This window comes from Ranitomeya imitator, chromosome 3 (assembly GCF_032444005.1).
Source record: "Ranitomeya imitator isolate aRanImi1 chromosome 3, aRanImi1.pri, whole genome shotgun sequence".
NCBI lineage: Eukaryota > Metazoa > Chordata > Amphibia > Anura > Dendrobatidae > Ranitomeya > Ranitomeya imitator.
Window position 1 is genome coordinate 804645792 of NC_091284.1, and position 17244 is coordinate 804663035.

General features: G+C 47.3%; 1 protein-coding gene across 1 annotated transcript in view; it reads right to left on the bottom strand.

Moving 5' to 3' along the window:
• The window catches only part of FAT3 (FAT atypical cadherin 3), a 745380-nt gene extending 733562 nt beyond the window's left edge, over window positions 1-11818 (bottom strand). The window contains exon 1 of the mRNA XM_069759239.1: window positions 11655-11818. The gene's annotated coding sequence lies outside the window, so the exon portion shown is untranslated. The remainder of the gene's footprint in view (window positions 1-11654) is intronic.
• Between the last annotated feature and the right edge of the window lie 5426 nt (window positions 11819-17244).

A 17244-nucleotide genomic window follows, 5' to 3' on the forward strand; every position in this document is an offset into this window, starting at 1 on the left:
CCGACTGCGGCCTCATAAAGGAAGGCATTAAATGGCGAGCTGCTTCCTAGCTGCACCGCACAGCCACTGCCGGCAGGGGCTATTAATTAGGATTTATTTCCCAGGTAAATAGGACGCTGTTTGAATATTTCTGTACCGGCCTAATACGCCTGGAAAGGAAAAATAACACAAGCTAAATGGAAGAGATATCTGGAAATAACTCCATAATTAGGAAAATCCCATCTACAGCTGCTGTCAGCAAGCTTTCATCTTCCCTGCAGCACCCCCGCAGGTGAAACAAGGTATTACACAGGTCATATTAGTATCAACAGCCAGAGTGGTTAATGCTTCAGCATGTTGGGTCCTCCAGAGGGAGGGATGAGAGGGGGTCACTTCTGCTAAGAGATGAAGATCCTGAACGAAGAACGAATAGGGCGTTTAAAGGGGATTTCTTAAGTAGAAATCCCCTTTAAGTCTAAGAAAATGGTGCAATATCTAGGAGGACCATCTAGCCTAGGTATGATAGCTGGACTTTAAGATGTGGCACAATTAATTGTAAATCCACCACGGACCACGACGGATATCATAATCCATCTATATACCTCCCGAGATCACCAGGAACATTCATCGGAACCATTACTGAGGCTGAAGATGTGGAGGCCATGTGTGGTACTTTATCATATTGGGGTCATATAAAGGGAGATTCCAAGATAGATAGATGATAGATAATAGAAGATAGTCAGATAATAGATAATAGATACATAGATAATAGATAGATAATAGAAGATCGTCAGATAATAGATAGATAGATAGATAGATAGATAGATAATAGATAGATGATAGATAGATAATAGATAGATAATAGATAGATAATAGATATATAATAGATAGATAATAGATTAGATATATAGATAGATAATAGATAGATAATAGATAGATGATAGATAGATAATAGATTAGATAGATGATAGATAGATAGATGATAGATAGATAGATAGATAATAGATAGATAAATAATAGATGATAAATAGATGATAGATAGATATATAATAGATAAATCATAGATAGATGATAGATATTAGATAACATGTAGATAGATAATAGATAGATAATAGAGAGATGATAGATAGATAGATAGATAGATAGATAGATAGATAGATAGATAGATAGATAATAGATAGATCATAGATAGATAATAGATCGATAGATGATAGATAGATAATAGATAGATGATAGATAGATAATAGATAGATGATAGATAGATAGATAGATAGATAGATAGATAGATAGATAGATAATAGATAGATCATAGATAGATAATAGATCGATAGATGATAGATAGATAATAGATAGATAGATAGATATATAATAGATAGATAAATAATAGATGATAAATAGATGATTGATAGATAGATATATAATACATAAATAATAGATAGATAATAGATAGATAGATGATAGATAGATAATAGATAGATGATAGATAGATAATAGATAGATAGATGATAGATAGATAATAGATAGATGATAGATAGATAGATATATAATAGATAAATAATAGATGATAAATAGATGATTGATAGATAGATATATAATACATAAATAATAGATAGATGATAGATAGATAATAGATAGATGATAGATAGATGATAGATAGATAATAGATAGATAAATAATAGATGATAAATAGATGATTGATAGATAGATAATAGATAGATGATAGATAGATAATAGATAGATATATAATAGATAAATAATAGATGATAAATAGATAGATAGATAATACATAAATAATAGATAGATGATAGATATTAGATAACATGTAGATAGATAATAGATGGGTCACCATGGTGGCAGTGTGATGTATTTTGGCTGCTGACTTCAGAGCCACATATTGGACAGAGCTCGGAGACAGTAGTGGTCGCCCTCCCCCCATATAACGGCAGATCACACCGCTCCTCAGTCTGGGGGTCTTTCATAGCGTCTCCCCTCACACAGTGTATGCTCGCCCGCCCGACATCACCCGCCGGCCCGTGTATAATTCATGCGATCTCACCGCTTCAGCGTTTTGTGCTCTTCAAAATAAAAGTCAGCGCTGACTAATAACCGCGAGCATCTCACGTCACCATGGAAACGCCGGCAACATTCCACGGATCAGGAAGAATCTTTTTTCACATTTTTTTTTCTTTCTTATAACGGACGGCGACAAATAACTGACAGATAATAAACTCCCAGAAGACACCAGGTGACGTAGAGGTGGCGTAATAATCACAGGAATTCTCCCAACCCCGACCTCCCCGACTACAGCAATACTGATAGTACTGCACAGGGAGTAGTCACACCGAGGACCAACTCTAGGACAGGAAAGACCCCAGGACAGAAAACACCCCAGGACAGGAAAGACCCCAGGACAGGAAAGACCCCAGTTATAGAAATGGCACAGGATAGGGGAAATGGAGTGGGGGGTGAAGGCCGTGTATACATTTTAGGTTAGAGATCTATCCATCTATGGCTACGTTCACACTAGCGTTCGGCTAGTGTGCGTCGCGCTAGCGTCGGGCGACGCAGCGGCGACGCACGCGTCATGCGCCCCTATGTTTAACATGGGGGACGCATGCGTTTTTGCTTGTTGCGTTTTCCGACACGTGCGTCTTTTTTGACGCTAGCGTCGGACCAAGAAAACGCAACAAGTTGCATTTTTCTTGCGTCCGATTTTCGTCAAAAAACGACGCACGCGTCGAAAAACGCAGCGTTTTTGCGTGCGTTTGCACGCGTTTTTCGGTGCGTTGTGCGTCGCGTCGCCGACGCAGCGGCGCACAATGCTAGTGTGAACGTAGCCTATCATCAATGTATTATCTATCATCTATCTTCTATTTATCTATCAATCTATTATCTATCTATTATCTATCATCTATATATTATCTATCTTCTATTTATCGGTCTATTATCGATCATCTATCTTCTATTTATCTATTATCTATCCACCCATCTATCCATCATCTATATACCTATTATCTATCTATGATCTATCTATCTATTATCTGTCTATTATCTATGATCTATCTATTATCTATCTATTATCTATGATCTATCTATTATCTATCTATGATCTATCTATCTATTATCTGTCTATTATCTATGATCTATCTATTATCTATCTATGATCTATCTATCTATTATCTGTCTATTATCTATGATCTATCTATTATCTATCTATTATCTATGTATGTGTCTATTTCTCTGGCACACACCGGCAGGTATCAGTGAGGTAACAGCCTATAATACATATTCACGCTATCGGCCGCTGCTCTCTGGGGCGCGGAGACACTAAATATTGCTCATTATTTATGCAGCTCTTCTTCTTGTCATTTGTACAAGGATTAGTCCAGGTTTAGACACACAAGTGTTGGAGATGAAATGCAAAACTCGATCACACAAAGAAATGACAATAATTTAAAGAAAAATACAGCAAATTATTTTGGATTAGGTGTTTATTCATTTTTTCTTTCACTTCATCATTTACCTTTCATTTTTGCCATAAAGACATGTACCGTATTTACAAATCTATTCCGAGGATTGTTCCTGGTAAAAAGAAAAAATCTACACAGTCACATTCTTGCAGTTTGGTAATTAATGGGACCTGATCGGTGCCAGAGTATCAGATATTCTAGAGGTTATAGAAATGTGCTGTATATGAGAATCACTTCTATGATTAGGGAATCATTTCTTCCAACAAAAAAAAAAAACAGCGCCACCCCTCCCCCACCCCTGCCATTGGGTTATGTTTGGTAATGCAGCTCAGCTCCATTACAGTGAATGAATCTGAACTGCAGTACCACACAGAGCCTGAGGACAGGGATGGCGCTGTTTATGGAAGAAAGCAGCCATGCTGGACTATTCCGTCCGGGGTTGTCTCTACAGACACTCCCAGGGTGGCGAGAAGCTGCTATCGATGCAGGAATCATGTCAGGATCCCTTTAAGTTCTATAGGGCACTTTTATTTAAGCACTATAGAGCGTTATTAATTAGCCACTAATTTCAGCACTACAGTTATACTAGCGCGCGTCGGGGCGTTATTGCTTGCCTACTGTAAATAACCACATGGCGTTACTATTTAGGCACTACCAACCATTGATGTCTGAGCACTATGTTTATTTTTTCAGCACCATATGGCACCATTAGTGAGCACTAACAGACACTGTGTGGCATTATTATTATTTTAGAAAACAGTATGCTTATTATTTCAGCATTATATGGCGTTATTATTTAGGCACTGTAAGGCACTGTTATTTCAGCACGCTGTGGTGTTATTATTAACGCACTGTGTGTCACTGGCGAACACTGGTATTTAAAGACTACATGGTCTTATTATATGAGCACTTTATGGTTGTTATTATTTCATTATTGTACTGTAATGTGTAATTATTTATGCACCATAAGGCACTCTTATTTGAGTACTGTGGAGTTAATATTTCAGCACCGTATGATGGTATTATTTCTGTACTGTATGGTGTCATTTATGCACCATAGGGCACTGTTATTTCAGTAATGTGTAGATAATATTTCAGCACCATATGATGGTATTATTTCAGCACGGTATGGTGTCATTATTTATGCACCATAGGGCACTGTTATTCCAGTAATGTGGAAGTAATATTTCAGCACTGTATGGTGGTATTATTTCTGTACCACATGGTGTCATTATTTATGCACAATAGGACACTTATTCCAGTACTGCGTAGTTAATATTTTAGCACTGCATGGCAGTACTATTTGAGGACTATATGGTGTAATTATTTATGCACCATAGGGCACTGTTATTTCAGTAATGTGGAAGTTATATTTCAACACTGTATGGTGGTATTATTTCAGCACTGTATGGTGTCATTAATTATGCACACTTATTTCAGTACTGTGTAGTTAATGTATGGCGGTTTTATTTGTGCATCGTCTTTCTCATTCTTCCAACATCCTATGGCGCTCTCTGGGCACTGAATGGTACTTTTAATTAACTATGGTATGGCGGTATTATATGTAAGAAACTACTATTATGATCAATTTTTTTTTCTTATATATTTACTATCTCCAGAAAAAGGGAATATTTTGATTTTGGAGCATCCACATACTGTAGTTCGTCCCTATCTAGCGCCTCGTACATGTGCGTTCCCCATTTATAGGAGGCATGACGGTACTTTTTTCCTGCCTGGTATATGGGAGCGGAGGCTGCACGTTACACTCCACCATCACCGGGCGCCAGAGATACGGGGTGGATGTAGCAGAGCTGAGCGTTCGGCCGCTGCACCCCAGGCGTTACCCAGCGAGGGAGAATGTGTCCTGTTACCAGATCTCTGAATTACACCCGTAACCCTAGAAACTGCCGGTGAAAAGAGCCGGAGAACTTGTTTTTCTTGGCAGGATCTGGGATAACGATTAACGGGCACAAAGGCTTCGGTTGAAATTTGCTTAAAAAAATACAAAGAAAAAAAATACATTTTCACAAGGGGATGAACGACGACGTAGAGGAATCCCAGCGAGATCCGCATCACTTATGGGGAAATGAATGGAAGATGCAAAACAAGAATGACTGATCCGAAAATAAAGATGATGCCCCCCCAAGCCTTGTTAACGGGGGCAACTGTGACCACCGGACGGCGATGCATTGAGAGCCCGACAGTTCGCCCACACACCGGCCATTGTGGCTTCCAAAGTCACCTCCTAATCCTCCTGAATTTCTGTCAACCGTCAGCATTACATAGGAGAAAAGCTGAATTAAGTGAGGTCCCAGAGCAGCGCTCCCGGCAGCAACCGCGGGTATGGCTTTAAAGAAAGGGACTAAAATGATGCATTAACTCTTCACCTGCCGCGCCGACATCATCAAAAAATCCAGCTACCTTCTATCATCCCACCGGCATTATTATCGAGGGGCTGGGGGGGTCCGACCATGTAGCATTGCATGCATTTCCGTAGGCACGAAAGATTCACAGTGGCGCCGCTCATCCTGAGCTTGCTGATTCACCAATATAATCCAAGAGAAGCAGTAGAGACTGATGCATTACAGCAATAGAAGGAAGTGTAAAAAAAGCATAAGTTAATACGCCACGGGACGACGACAATTTACGTACAGCGCTGCGGAATAGGACGGCGCTATAAGAATAAGTTAAATATATGAAAAGGAAAAATTGTAGTCCATGGGTCTTACCAAGAACTAATGCATGGGAGAACTTCCAAAATTATGAAAATCCTATAGCAATGTTCATCATGAGCTACCTGATTCATCCTGAGCCCCCTAATTCATCCAGAGCCCTCTGATTCATCCTGAGCCCTCTGATTCATCCTGAGCCCTCTGATTCATCCTGAGCCCCCTGATTCATGAGACTAATACAAGAGGAGCAGAAGAGGCTGACACAAGCACAGTAGCAGAAGGGGAATAAATGGTCAGTGGTTGGGTCAGTTCAGACCGATGTGTCAGTCAAGACCAGTGCAGTGCGATGACGATGTAAGTACAGCGCTGCTGAATATGTTGGCACTATATATATATATATATATCTATTAAAAAAACTAACTATAATGGCTGCCATAGGAGGTAAGTATTTTATTGCATTGTCTCATAATTCAATGCACTGCAGTACATCCCTAGCAAGAAAAAAAGAAAAAAAAAGTTCAACACTTTTCATCCTGGGCTACCTGATTCATGAACATAATCCAAGAAGAGCAGTAAAAACTGACACATGCAAAATGCAATGGTAGGTGATGGGGTATAAGGGCGCAGCTGTATGGCGCCTTCAAGATCAGATGTAGCGGTTATGTCTATGTTTTATCTGCAACTACGACGAAATCGGAGCTAGATGCTACATAAAAGTATGGTATAGTTCGGAGCCACATCTGGATATTCCCCAATGACTCTGATGAGCTCTGGGATACTTGTCTATCATACACTTCACAATCATTTTAAAGCATCCACATTTCATTTACAGCAACTTCATTGTAGAATTTTTTTCCCAAAAGAGCGCCACACTATTCCACAGGTTGCTTATGGTACTGCAGCTCAGCTCCATTGACTTCAATAAAAGGGAACGATGCCAGCCACAAGGTGAGAGGCCGTGGACATATGTGGCGCTGCTCTTACTGAGACTTCCCATCCATGAATATGATTTATGTGCCACAGTGATGCTATAATGGTATATATGTAAGAGGGTATGTGCGGCCCCTTACACCACCAACACGACAGGCCGACACAGAGTTCACCATTACTGGCTCCAATCACTGCGTTTTCTGTGTCCTCTTATCACCCTGTTCATCCTGAGCTCTCTGGTTCATGAATATAATCCAAGATCTGCAGTAGAGACTGACACATTGCAGCAAGAGGAGTATAACCACCAGCAGCCAGAACTACGCAGATTGATGTGCTGTTTAGAGCCTGGGTGGCACCGAAACGGTCATAGGAGATAGATAAAGAAAGTATATATACATATTTATGTGTGTGGGTGTATATATATATATATATATATATATCTGTATGATACATGTACATAGGACATTTAAGAGAAACAACACACAGATAATTTGCCGGCACTGCTCCTATTATTATTAGTTTCCTTCCCGGAAATACAGGAGAGCCCCCCGTTATTGCCCCTATTATTTAGCACCTCAGCTTACAGTGTGGGGCCTCTGAGGTGGCAGTGCTTCCCAGGGAAGACCCCCTGTGCCTCCAGGGCAGCCCCCAGAGCACCCAGAACAGACCCTCCAGGGCAGACCCCAGAGCACCCTGAACAGACCCTCCAGGGCAGACCCCAGAGCACCCTGAACAGACCCTCCAGGGCAGACCCCAGAGCACCCTGAACAGACCCTCCAGGGCAGACCCCAGAGCACCCTGAACAGACCCCCCAGGGCAGACCCCAGAGCACCCTGAGAAGACCCTCCAGGGCAGACCCCAGAGCACCCTGAACAGACCCTCCAGGGCAGACCCCAGAGCACCCTGAACAGACCCTCCAGGGCAGACCCCAGAGCACCCTGAGAAGACCCTCCAGGGCAGACCCCAGAGCACCCTGAACAGACCCTCCAGGGCAGACCCTTAGAGCACCCTGAACAGACCCTAGAGGGCAGACCCCAGAGCACTCAGAACAGACCCTCCAGGGCAGACCCCAGAGCACCCAGAACAGACCCTCCAGGGCAGACCCCAGAGCACCCAGAACAGACCCTCCAGGGCAGACCCCAGAGCACCCTGAAAAGACCCTCCAGGGCAGACCCCAGAGCACCCTGAGAAGACCCTCCAGGGCAGACCCCAGAGCACCCTGAACAGACCCTCCAGGGCAGACCCCAGAGCACCCTGAACAGACCCTCCAGGGCAGACCCCAGAGCACCCTGAACAGACCCTCCAGGGCAGACCCCAGAGCACCCTGAACAGACCCTCCAGGGCAGACCCCCAGAGCACCCTGAACAGACCCTCCAGGGCAGACCCCAGAGCACCCTGAACAGACCCTCCAGGGCAGACCCCAAGCACCCTGAACAGACCCTCCAGGGCAGACCCCAGAGCACCTTGAACAGACCCTCCGGGGCAGACCCCAGAGCAGCCTGAACAGACCCTCCGGGGCAGACCCCAGAGCACCCTGAACAGACCCTCCAGGGCAGACCCCAGAGCACCCTGAACAGACCCTCCAGGGCAGACCCCAGAGCAGCCTGAACAGACCCTCCAGGGCAGACCCCCAGAGCACCCTGAACAGACCCTCCAGGGCAGACCCCAGAGCACCCTGAACAGACCCTCCAGGGCAGACCCCAGAGCACCTTGAACAGACCCTCCAGGGCAGACCCCAGAGCAGCCTGAACAGACCCTCCAGGGCAGACCCCAGAGCACCTTGAACAGACCCTCCGGGGCAGACCCCAGAGCAGCCTGAACAGACCCTCCGGGGCAGACCCCAGAGCACCCTGAACAGACCCTCCGGGGCAGACCCCAGAGCACCCTGAACAGACCCTCCAGGGCAGACCCCAGAGCAGCCTGAACAGACCCTCCAGGGCAGACCCCAGAGCACCTTGAACAGACCCTCCGGGGCAGACCCCAGAGCAGCCTGAACAGACCCTCCGGGGCAGACCCCAGAGCACCCTGAACAGACCCTCCAGGGCAGACCCCAGAGCACCCTGAACAGACCCTCCAGAGCAGACCCCAGAGCAGCCTGAACAGACCCTCCAGGGCAGACCACAGAGCACCTTGAACAGACCCTCCAGGGCAGACCCCAGAGCACCCTGAACAGACCCTCCAGGGCAGACCCCAGAGTAGCCTGAACAGACCCTCCAGGGCAGACCCCCAGAGCACCCTGAACAGACCCTCCAGGGCAGACCCCAGAGCACCCTGAACAGACCCTCCAGGGCAGACCCCAGAGCACCCTGAACAGACCCTCCAGGGCAGACCCCCAGAGCACCCTGAACAGACCCTCCAGGGCAGACCCCAGAGCACCCTGAACAGACCCTCCAGGGCAGACCCCAGAGCACCCTGAACAGACCCTCCAGGGCAGACCCCAGAGCACCCTGAACAGACCCTCCAGGGCAGACCCCCAGAGCACCCTGAACAGACCCTCCAGGGCAGACCCCAGAGCAGCCTGAACAGACCCTCCAGGGCAGACCCCTAGAGCACCCTGAACAGACCCTCCAGGGCAGACCCCAGAGCACCCTGAACAGACCCTCCAGGGCAGACCCCAGAGCACCCTGAACAGACCCTCCAGGGCAGACCCCAGAGCACCCTGAACAGACCCTCCAGGGCAGACCCCAGAGCACCCTGAACAGACCCTCCAGGGCAGACCCCAGAGCACCCTGAACAGACCCTCCAGGGCAGACCCCAGAGCACCCTGAACAGACCCTCCAGGGCAGACCCCCAGAGCACCCTGAACAGACCCTCCAGGGCAGACCCCCAGAGCACCCTGAACAGACCCTCCAGGGCAGACCCCAGAGCACCCTGAACAGACCCTCCAGGGCAGACCCCAGAGCACCCTGAACAGACCCTCCAGGGCAGACCCCAGAGCACCCTGAACAGACCCTCCAGGGCAGACCCCCAGAGCACCCTGAACAGACCCTCCAGGGCAGACCCCAGAGCAGCCTGAACAGACCCTCCAGGGCAGACCCCTAGAGCACCCTGAACAGACCCTCCAGGGCAGACCCCAGAGCACCCTGAACAGACCCTCCAGGGCAGACCCCAGAGCACCCTGAACAGACCCTCCAGGGCAGACCCCAGAGCAGCCTGAACAGACCCTCCAGGGCAGACCCCTAGAGCACCCTGAACAGACCCTCCAGGGCAGACCCCAGAGCACCCTGAACAGACCCTCCAGGGCAGACCCCAGAGCACCCTGAACAGACCTTCCAGGGCAGACCCCAGAGCACCCTGAACAGACCCTCCAGGGCAGACCCCAGAGCACCCTGAACAGACCCTCCAGGGCAGACCCCAGAGCACCCTGAACAGACCCTCCAGGGCAGACCCCAGAGCACCCTGAGAAGACCCTCCAGGGCAGACCCCAGAGCACCCTGAACAGACCCTCCAGGGCAGACCCCAGAGCACCCTGAACAGACCCTCCAGGGCAGACCCCAGAGCACCCTGAGAAGACCCTCCAGGGCAGACCCCAGAGCACCCTGAACAGACCCTCCAGGGCAGACCCCAGAGCACCCTGAACAGACCCTCCAGGGCAGACCCCAGAGCACCCTGAACAGACCCTCCAGGGCAGACCCCAGAGCACCCTGAACAGACCCTCCAGGGCAGACCCCCAGAGCACCCTGAACAGACCCTCCAGGGCAGACCCCAGAGCAGCCTGAACAGACCCTCCAGGGCAGACCCCCAGAGCACCCTGAGAAGACCCTCCAGGGCAGACCCCAGAGCACCCTGAACAGACCCTCCAGGGCAGACCCCAGAGCACCCTGAACAGACCCTCCAGGGCAGACCCCCCAGTGTCTCCTGGGTAGACCCCCAGAACTCCCTGAGAAGACCCTCCAGGGCAGACCCCCAGTGCCCTCCCGCCCTGAGCCCCCACCCGTCACCCACCAGACTGAGGTAACTTTCCCCCCTCCGTGTTTGCACTGAAGATGAGTCCGCGCTCCGGGCACAGCGCCCAGCGCCACCACAGCCAGCATCACCAGTAGGGGCATTGTACTGGGACTTAACCCCTGCAGGGGCGGAAAACCTCCCGGTGGGCTTCCCAGGGTTTATATCGGGGGTATTTGCGGCCGTCATCCGTCATGTGTGTTCCATGGGCAGCGACACAGACATCAGGCCCCTGTGCACACTGTGCGCCGCATGTGCTGCACCTGCCCGGGCTGCGGAGGGAGCGGAGCCGGCATGTGGAGGCGATACATCCTGCTACACGGAGCGCCGCATCCTAAACCTGACCCTCCCGCCCCGGTCCTCACCTCCCTGCCCGGTCCTCACCCCCCTGCCCGGGTCCTCACCCTCCCGCCCCGGTCCTCACCCCCCTGCCCGGGTCCTCACCCTCCCGCCCCGGTCCTCACCCCCCTGCCCGGGTCCTCACCCTCCCGCCCCGGTCCTCACCCTCCCGCCCCGGTCCTCACCCTCCTGCCCGGGTCCTCACCTCCAGCCCCGGTCCTCACCTCCTGCCCAAAAACTTTGAGGCAAGAACAAGGTAACAGCAACTTCTTCCAAGAGCGAGAAGACACAATGGACGAAGCCTGACAATGGCACTCACCCGGGCCGGCGGAGACGAGCTGCAGGCGGCGGAGAAGTGCTGCAGGCTCCTCACTCCCATCCATAGTGAAGCCGCATGCTGCCTCCAGCTCTGCACACAGCCCTGTGCTGCCTGCGGACTGGAGCCTGAGTCTCCTGCCTCTCCAAGAGGAGAATTCCCAGCCCACTAATCACAGCGCAGCCTACTGGGGAACCCTGCCTGCTGCCTGCCTGCTGCCTGCCTCCCTGCCTGCCTGCCTCCCTGCCCGCCTCCATGCCTGCCTGCCCGCTGCCCGCTGCCCGCTGCCCGCCTCCCTGCCTGCTTGCCCACTACCCGCCTGCCTCCCTACCCTCCTGCCTGCTTGCCTGCCTGGGCTTCATCTTCTCCTCAGCTCCTCTCTTCCTGACACCCCTTGTGTGCACCATCTTGCACTTTTATTTATTATTGTGTGTGTGTGTGTGGGGGGCACAGCTAATAAAGCTTCGGGTCGGGTATTCTACAATATGTATGTAGTTTATTTATGACGTTTTCAGAATAATGCAATTTATACACAGGATTCGGCCGGGCGTGACCAATTAGCAAAGCGTGGTTCAAATTCCGTGCCAATTCAAGGGCGGACTGCGCCTGTCGCTGATTGTTCGCGGCCGGGCGTGACCAATCAGTGAAGCCAGGGCCGTCTCCAGGGTTTTGAGGTCCCCGGGCGAAAGAGTCTCATTGGTCCCCTCTTTAACACATACCACAATTCATGATGCACAGATACAGCAGAGAAATATACCACAGCCAAGTAGCGTATAACTCAGGCCACGTAGTATATAGCACAGCCAAGTAGTATATAACACAGCCACGTAGTATATAGCACAGCCCACGTAGTACAGCGCACAGCCACTAGTATATAACAGCCACGTAGTATATAGCACAGCCATGTAGTATACAGCACAACCACGTGGTATATAGCACAGCCACATAGTATATAGTCCAGCCACATAGTATATAACAGCCTACATAGTATATAGCACAGCCACGTAGCATATAGCACAGGCCAAGTGGTATGTAGCACAGCCATGTAGTATATAACACAGCCCACATAGTAAATAGCACAGACAGGTAGTATATTGCCCAGCCACTTAGTATATTGCCCAGCCACGTAGTATATAGCACAGACACGTAGTATATAGCACAGACACGTAGTATATTGCCCAGACACGTAGTATATTGCCCAGACACGTAGTATATTGCCCAGCCACATAGAATATTGCACAGACACGTAGTATATAGCACAGCCCACGTAGTAAATAGCACAGACACATAGTATATTGCCCAGACACGTAGTATATTGCCCAGCCACGTAGTATATAGTTCTGCCACATAGTATATAACACAGCCTACGTAGTATAGCACAGCCACGTAGCATATAGCACAGGCTACGTGGTATATAGCACAGCCATGTAGTAAATAGAAGACTTGTAGTATATTACCCAGCCACGTAGTATATTGCTCAGCCACGTAGTATATTGCACAGACACATAGTATATAGCACAGCCCACGTAGTAAATAGCACAGACACGTAGTATATTGCCAAGCCACGTAGTATATAGTCCAGCCACATAGTATATAACACAGCCTACGTAGTATATAGCACAGACACGTAGTATATTGCCCAGCCACGTAGTATATAGCACGTGGTATATAGCACAGCCCTGTAGTAAATAGCACAGACACGTAGTATATTGCCGAGCCACGTAGTATATTGCCCAGCCATGTAGTATATAGCACAGACATGTAGTACATAGCACAGACACGTAGTATATTGCCCAGCCATGTAGTATATTGCCCAGCCACATAGTATATTGCACAGACACGTAGTATATAGCACAGCCCACGTAGTAAATAGCACAGACACGTAGTTTATTGCCCAGACACGTAATATATAGCACAGACACATAGTATATTGCCCAACCACGTAGTATATTGCCCAGCCACATAGTATATAGCACAGACACGTAGTATATAGCACAGACACGTAGTATATTGCCCAGCCACATAGTATATTGCCCAGCCACATAGTATATTGCCCAACCACATAGTATATTGCCCAACCATGTAGTATATTGCCCAGCCACATAGTATATAGCACAGACACGTAGTATATAGCACAAACACGTATTATATTGCCCAGCCACATAGTATATTGCCCAGCCACATAGTATATTGCCCAGCCACGTAGTATATAGCACGGAAACATAGTATATAACACAGCCCACGCAGTATCTAACACAGCCCACGTAGTATATAGCAATGTGGGCACCATATCTCTGTTAAAAAAAGAATTAAAATAAAAAATAGTTACATATCTTCCGTCGGCCCCCGGATCCAGCCCAGGCGTTTACCGATGCTCGTGAGAGCGCTAAGTCATCATCTCGCGAGACCGCAATGCATGGACCGGTCACCGGAGCGTCGCGAGGAGCGAGAAAGGCCTGGGCTGGATCCGGGGCCGCTAGAAGGTGAGTATATAATGATTTTTTTTATTATTATTATTTTTAACATTAGATCTTTTTACTATTGATGCTGCATGGGCAGCATCAATAGTAAAAAGTTGGTCACACAGGGTTAATAACAGCATTAACGGAGTGCGTTTCACCGCGGCATAACGCGGTCCATTAACGCTGCCATTAACCCTGTGTGAGCACTGACTGGAGGGGAGTATGGGGCGGGCACTGACGGCAGGGGAGTAGCCGCACTGTGCCCGTCGCTGATTGGTCGTGGCCGTTTGACCGTGACCAATCAGCGACTTGGGATTTCAGTGACAGACAGACAGAAAGACGGAAGTGACCCTTAGACAATTATATAGTAGATTCTAGTCCATGGTATAGGTCCAAAAAAAAAAAATATTTATATAATTTTTTTTATTAGTTTACATCTGCAACTATTATTAACCCCTTCATACCCTTTTTTTCCCTTCATGTTTCTTTCCTCCCCTTCTTCCAAGAGCCATAAATTTTTTCTTATTTTATCTGTATGGCCATATGAGGGCTCGTTGTTTTTTTTTTTCAGGGATCACTTGTACTTTTTAAACACACCACTCATTTTAGAATGTGATGCAATGGAAAGTGGGAAAAAAAATTCCAAGTATGTTAAAATTGCAAAAAAAAAATTAATTAAAAAAATTTACCATGTTCACTATATGGTAAAATTGACCTGATAATATGATTTTCCAGGTCGGTACGAGTTCGTAGATACCAAACATGTATAGGATTTTTTTTTTTTTTAAGTGGTGAAAAAAAATTTAGCAATTTGGGAAAAATAAAACCTTTTCTTGTGTCGCCATTTCCCAAGTACCGCAGCGTCTTTATTTTTCGGGTTCTGGGGCTCGGTCAGGGCTTATTTTTTGCGACATGAGCTGATGTTTTAATGACACCATTTTGGGGTACATAAGATATTTTGATCGTCGCATAATGAATTTTTACTGCAATGTAGCGGCAGCCAAAAAAACACAATTCTGGTGCTCTGATTTTTTTTTCTTACGCCGTTTAACCAATTGGGTTAATTTATATTGGGGGAAATCTACTGTATCTCTGACACTGAAGATTCCCCCAGAATCACATTAGATTCCCCGATATCAGTGTCAGACATACAGTAGATTCCCCCCGATATCAGTGTCAGACATACAGTAGATTCCCCTGATATCAGGGGAATCTTCTGTATGTCTGACACTGATATCAGGGGAATCTAATGTATGTCTGACACTGATATCTGGGGGAATCTTCTGTATGTCTGACACTGATATCAGGGGAATCTACTGTATGTCTGACACTGATATCGGGGGGAATCTACTGTATGTCTGACCCTGATATCAGGGGGAATCTACTGTATGTCTGACACTGATATCAGGGGGAATCTACTGTATGTCTGACACTGATATCAGGGGAATCTAATATATGTCTGACACTGATATCGGGGGAATCTACTGTATATCTGACACTGATATCTGGCGGAATCTTCTGTATGTCTGACACTGATATCAGGGGAATCTACTGTATGTCTGACACTGATATCGGGGAATCTACTGTATGTCTGACACTGATATCGGGGAATCTACTGTATGTCTGACACTGATATCGGGGGGATCTACTGTATGTCTGACACTGATATCAGGGGGAATCTACTGTATCTCTGACACCGATATCGGGGGAATCTACTGTATGTCTGGCACTGATATCAGGGGAATCTTCTGTATGTCTGACACTGATATCAGGGGAATCTAATGTATGTCTGACACTGATATCTGGGGGAATCTTCTGTATGTCTGACACTGATATCAGGGGAATCTACTGTATGTCTGACACTGATATCGGGGGGAATCTACTGTATGTCTGACCCTGATATCAGGGGGAATCTACTGTATGTCTGACACTGATATCAGGGGGAATCTACTGTATGTCTGACACTGATATCAGGGGAATCTAATATATGTCTGACACTGATATCGGGGGAATCTACTGTATATCTGACACTGATATCGGGGGAATCTACTGTATATCTGACACTGATATCTGGCGGAATCTTCTGTATGTCTGACACTGATATCAGGGGAATCTACTGTATGTCTGACACTGATATCGGGGGGAATCTACTGTATGTCTGACACTGATATCGGGGAATCTACTGTATGTCTGACACTGATATCGGGGAATCTACTGTATGTCTGACACTGATATCGGGGGGGATCTACTGTATGTCTGACACTGATATCAGGGGGAATCTACTGTATCTCTGACACCGATATCGGGGGAATCTACTGTATGTCTGGCACTGATATCAGGGGGAATCTACTGTATGTCTGGCACTGATATCAAGGGAATCTAATGTATGTCTGACACTGATATCGGGGGAATCTACTGTATGTCTGACACTGATATCAGGGGGAATCTACTGTACGTCTGACACTGATATCAGGGGAATCTAATATATGTCTGACACTGATATCGGGGGAATCTACTGTATATCTGACACTGATATCGGGGGGAATCTACTGTATATCTGACACTGATATCGGGGGAATCTACTGTATATCTGACACTGATATCTGGGGGAATCTTCTGTATGTCTGACACTGATATCAGGGGAATCTACTGTATGTCTGACACTGATATCGGGGGGAATCTACTGTATGTCTGACACTGATATCGGGGAATCTACTGTATGTCTGACACTGATATCGGGGAATCTACTGTATGTCTGACACCGATATCGGGGGGAATCTACTGTATGTCTGACACCGATATCAGGGGGAATCTACTGTATCTCTGACACTGATATCGGGGGAATCTACTGTATGTCTGACACTGATATCAGGGGGAATCTACTGTATGTCTGGCACTGATATCAAAGGAATCTAATGTATGTCTGACACTGATATCGGGGGAATCTACTGTATGTCTGACACTGATATCGGGGGGAATCTTATGTATGTCTGACACTGATATCAGGAGAATCTACTGTATGTCTGACACTGATATCGGGGGGAATCTACTGTATGTCTGACACTGATATCAGGGGAATCTACTGTATGTCTGACACTGATATCAGGGGAATCTAATGTATGTCTGACACT